General features: G+C 42.3%; 1 long non-coding RNA gene across 1 annotated transcript; it reads right to left on the bottom strand.

The window, feature by feature from the left end:
* Window positions 1-348: 348 nt before the first annotated feature.
* On the bottom strand, window positions 349-4,955 carry LOC307096405. The gene is made up of 4 exons (XR_013813261.1): window positions 4,908-4,955; window positions 4,698-4,805; window positions 3,132-4,428; window positions 349-1,506 (listed from the first exon to the last, which is right to left on the bottom strand). It is a non-coding gene; the product is annotated as an uncharacterized lncRNA (long non-coding RNA).
* Between the last annotated feature and the right edge of the window lie 323 nt (window positions 4,956-5,278).

The raw sequence follows: 5,278 nt of genomic DNA, 5'->3' as shown, positions 1-5,278 counted from the left end.
GATTAAAAGGCTTATTTCATGATAAGTGACTCCATCACATTGCCTTTGTAAAAGAAGAACAGTTCACTAGGGTCTTCTCAGGCCACCCTTCTGTCTCCTGGCTTTGACCTCATTTATGTGCAAGCTATGGCAGTAGTATGACACAGAAAAGATAGTTGCAAGGCTAGTTGTACTTCTCCAATGCTTGAGTTCCCGCCACAATACTACACACCAAGATACTTTTCAGCTGCCTGCTGTTAGATTTGGTTTCCAAGAATAATGTGACACAGAGAATATGTTAAGCAAATACTGTCTTTATTCACAGTTATAGGCTTCTGCCTCAAATACATTTTGACTTTTTTACCCTGGTGAGCAGAGCTGGACAATGAAGATACACCAGACTCCCTTAACCCTGTTTTTTTTGTTGTTGTTGTTGTTTGTTTTTTGTTTTTTTGTTTTTTTGTTTTGTTTTTTTTTTGTGTTTTTTTTTTGCTTTAAACTTGTACCGGACCAAGAACCTTGCAACTAGTCTCTCCTTGTATTCTTTTTCTCTGCTTTGTCCCTTGCTTTGCTTAGCTTTCCTGCATTGAGTTTACTACTAATGTGGGTGGAAGGTGGAGGAGAGAACTCACCCAGAAGAACCCCCTTTTTTACTGTCCTCCCAGAGCTCCACTCTCCTGGAAGTCTTTAATTTTCCATATTATAATCTTGATACATATCAGATAGCCCTCCCTGAAGTCACAGTGAGGGATAGTGAGGCTCTGTAGCCACTCCTCAAACTCACACTTTTACCCAGTCCCTCTTCTGGTTAAGACCCTTGGTTTTAGAGGAAGGCATGAGGCCAACTAGGAGTACTACTGTCCCCTTCAAGGGAGATCAGAGTTTTGGTGGATCCCTCAGGGTAGGAAGATGCATGGGCATCAGAAAAATCCCACCTGCACCTGTGTGAAGGTACTTAAAAGTTCCCAAGGCCTCTGCTAGAGCAACTGGGACAAATAAAAGGGGCACTTTACCCCACCTTGCTCCCAGAGCTGTCCCTAAATACCTACCCCTTCAGTGTTGCCAGGGAATGCATAAGGTCCTCATTCTAACTAAATAGACACCAAAGCCTGGCTATATAAATGGCCAAAACAGAAAGTTACTTTTTAATCTCAATCTATACCCACCTACATGTCCAACCAAGCTACCCAGTTAAGTTTTCAACAAAAGTGGCAGACGGCAGCAACAATATAGCTAGAACAGCATAGTCTCTGCAAAATCTGGTAATAATAGTTGGTTATAACAGAAGTGAGCCCCTTCCCTTGTTACCACAGGTTGTTTGAGAAAAATGTTAGTCCTTCCTGGCAGCATCGTAATCGTCAGTATTCTGTCCAGTCAAAGGTGCCTGGACCTCCTTTCCAGTAGCTGCATGCTGAGGAGTCTTCACTAGGATGGATCCAGTCCCCTTAGCACTGCTCACATTGGGTGACTCTTCTGCAACACGTCCACCATGGAGATGTCTCCTTGTTCCCCTCATTGATTTATTTTCTTTATTTGATGATTATGTGGTGATGTAGAAATTTGAGAGTTACCGAAAAGAATTAAAAAGCAGGAAAACATCACCCATACATGTTCCCACCATCTAGCAGAAACCAATAACATTGTAGCATATTTCTCTCCCAGCCTTTATTGATGCACATTTTCTTGCCATGGTTGAGATCTTACTACCTTAAAATGATAGTTTTATTGCTACTTTTGTCCCTTAAGTAGCATTTCTTATGGCTTTAAGATTCTCTGTTACCATAATTTTAAATGGGGGCATCATATGCTGTCTTATGTATCACTGCCATTTATATAACTTTTAAGAAACAACAACTTTTCCATGAAATTTAGTGCTTCAAGATAAAGTAATAATAGACAACATTGTTTGAGTGCTTATTATTTACCAACTACTTTTCTAAGTGCATCACATGTATTAACTCAATTCTCACTCAACTCTATAAGTAGTTGCTATTATTATCACCAGGTGATATAAGCACAATCTGGGGCCCTAAATAGTGTTCAGAGGAACACAGATAGTGAGTGGCAAAGCTGGGCTTTGAACCCAGGCATTATAGCTCTAGAGTCTTTGCTCTTAACAACTGTAAACTAGCTAGTCCCAGAGCTAAGTGTAAACATTAAGGCAGTTTACAATCTAATATATAATAACATTTTCTAGTCAACAGAGGTGTTCTCGGGATCTAATACATGCTCTGTCATTGGTTTACACCCTATACTCATAACACTGTTTATCAGCCATAAATAACAGACCTTTCCCAAAGATGTGAAGAATCTTATGGGAAAGAGTATAGACAAAAAAAAGCATCTTTGTTTCTCTAGTGTTACCCTGTATGTACCAATTATACTGGATCTACTGCTTGTAAACTTAAAACTTAAGTAGGAGAAAAATGACCCGTCAAGAGAATGATTATGATACTACATATAACAGGGGAAGTTTCCCATTTCTGTAGTGAGCCTCTATTTCTTCAGAGTAGCATTTTAAACACCTTTATCCCAACCAAATATAAATGGTTGCACTACTAGAACTTAGCATATACCTTAGTTCTCCTTTTCTCTTTTGCAAATTAAAAATCTCCCCATTGGAAGGTTAGGGAGAGGTGGGGGAGATAAGAGATCAATCAAAGGACTTGTATGCATGCATATAAGCATAACCAATGGATGCAAAACTCTGGGGGGTGAGGGCATATATGGGAGTGGGGTGGGGGGGCAATGGTAAGATATGTACACATATAATACCTTAATAAAAAAAATTTAAAAAAATAAAAATAAAATAAAAATAAAAATCTCCCCATTTCCTCACCCAGATGGTCTGAGATTCAGTCCTTTTCTTCTCTGGTTCCTGCATTCTCATTACTAAAGTACTGATGTGGGTATGGGTTTTGGTCAGGGTCAAGACTCCATCCCCTCTTGTAAGCAGAGCTCCCTCCAATAACAACAGTTGACCTGCCTAGCAAAATTCATTATCGTGCATTCTCAGAGGTCCTGGTCCCCTGAGTATCTCCCTGGTGTCTTCAACCATGAGAGGGTTCCAGGATTTGCTCTGTAATGCTCTGCACTTGTTCCTCATCCCCCCCCCCCCCCCCCGCCTCAGACCTCCTCCTGGTTTGGCTCACCTTGGAATGTATGTCTTTCAAAAGAAGGAGCGTCCTCACAGGAAGCTTGTTGAGGAGCTGTTGCTGAGAAGGGGGCACCAGCCTGGACCCTCACACGCCAAGGAAGAAAGGAGTTTGTTTCTTTATCTCTGTTCTCCTGTTGAGGACACCTATTTTGCCCCACATTCACTGCCATACTTGCAGCAGAAGACTCACCCTGAAAAAGAGCCTGAACCACACCTGTGGTTGTGAGTGATGCCCACGCTTGTACTGTCAGAGGCCAAGGACCAGCCAAGTCACTCTTCTTTCTGTGTCTGCTATTCCATCTACTTTTCTTCCAAACGTTTCTCTCACTGTTAGCAGTGAGGGGAGCACCCTCCAATGAGGCTTGGCCCAGAGCCACAGCTGATCTTGGGACACCGGCCTGGGTGTTCTGATATGAAGTAACAACAAACCTTTTATCCATTTCATGCTTTTGATTCCTGCTCCTGTGCCCCACTTTGACTTTATTTATAGCATATGGTGAAGCCCCTGCAAAAGGCGTCTGTACCTTAGCTGGGCCTGTGAAAGATGCCCAAGCCTGTACTGTTAGAGGCCAAGGACTACCCATAATCGTTTTGTCCATTTTATTTCTCTCTTTATGGCTGCTTTTCTGCTCTACTTTTATCTCCCTATTGGCTGCCAGAGAGGCCTTCTTAGAAGAGGGCTGAATTGAGCACAGTGCTGGCCACAGAGCATCAGCCAGTTCCATGGAAGGATTAGTGAGAAGTGATATATTTTCCTTCTCACCACTCCTCATTTGTTCCCTCTTCTCATGCCCCATGCTGACTCCAGTATTGGCTTTCACAGCACAAGACCAACCTAGAACTGGGGTTGCAGAAGATGCCCGAATCTGGAACGTCAGAGGCCAAGGAGTATTTTTTTCCTTTCTATTCCTCCTTTTGCGACTGTTTTTCTTCCCTACATTTCTCCTGCTGTTAGTCCCCTGCAATGCAGCATGAATGGGAGTCACACATGGGCATAGGGTATCAGCCTCTGTACTCGGACACAAACTAAAAACAGACCTTTTTCCCATCTCATTACTCTCTCCTTGATCCATGCTTTTTTGTCCCACATTTCCCCCACTACTTGCAGGGAGAGTAGCATCTTCAAGTGCAGTCTGAATTGCAGGTAGGGATTCTGCGTGTGCTGCGGCTGAATCTGCATCACTTGTCTTTGTCTTCAGAGCCTCTACGTGAGCTAAAATGTTTTTTTCCATGGTGCTTCCCCCCTCCAACTTTTTTGTGGCTTTCGTTTCTGGATCAGGTACAGTGTTTACCTGGAGCAGAGAGAGCAGAAGTAATCCAAGAGGCAAATGTGAGTCAAGGCTAGCAAAAAGTTCCTTCTGGAAGAAGAATATCAAGCCTCAGGTCTGGGACTAAAATTGAGATTAGGCCCCAAAGATACCTGAAACAATTTAGGAACAGAAGAGACAGAGGAGGTGATTAAAAGGTGAAGGTATTCTCAGGCACCTGCTCTCATTGACAGCTGGCTCATTCATGCAGTGCAAGATTCACCACAACCACCCACTAAATGCTCCACTCCTACCAGTGATGGTGACCCTGGATGCCATCAAAATGCAGATGGGTTGAACGATTTTCAGTCTTCATCAGCCTTTGATAACAGCTTTGTCTTCTTTGAAAGTAGAGAACAATGCTGGAAAAATAACAAAACAAAGATATTTGGATATCTTTGTGTACTTACGGGGTATAGAGACATCCCTTAATGGTCAGATATAGACATTATTGTTTGTGTTACCTTTTGATACTTTAGGTAGTCTCAAGGAATCCAAACCATAGGGGAGAACTCTGAGGTTGAATCTATAAAGTCAGAAAAAGAAAGAATCACCAAAGTCAGCCTGGCCAGGTGCCCCTGTCTGCCAGTCTGAGCAGACTCTTACCTGGTTATTCTTGAAATGTTTTCTCAGAGTTTCTTCTCAAGCTCTCTCCTTTTGGTCAGGTGGGAAAATTGGTATATACACCAATGACTCAGAGAGTCTACCTAGTTTGGTAACACAGCATCTTTTCAATTGATGAAGGAATTCTGTTCAGTTGAGTAAAGTATTTTCATTTTGTTCTCCTTCACTGATTTCTGATTCTTTGCAAGTTGAAAATCCAGAACTGGGCTGA

This window comes from Cnephaeus nilssonii (assembly GCF_951640355.1).
Source record: "Cnephaeus nilssonii genome assembly, chromosome: X".
Classification (NCBI taxonomy): domain Eukaryota; kingdom Metazoa; phylum Chordata; class Mammalia; order Chiroptera; family Vespertilionidae; genus Cnephaeus; species Cnephaeus nilssonii.
This window is presented reverse-complemented; position numbering and strand designations above follow the sequence as displayed.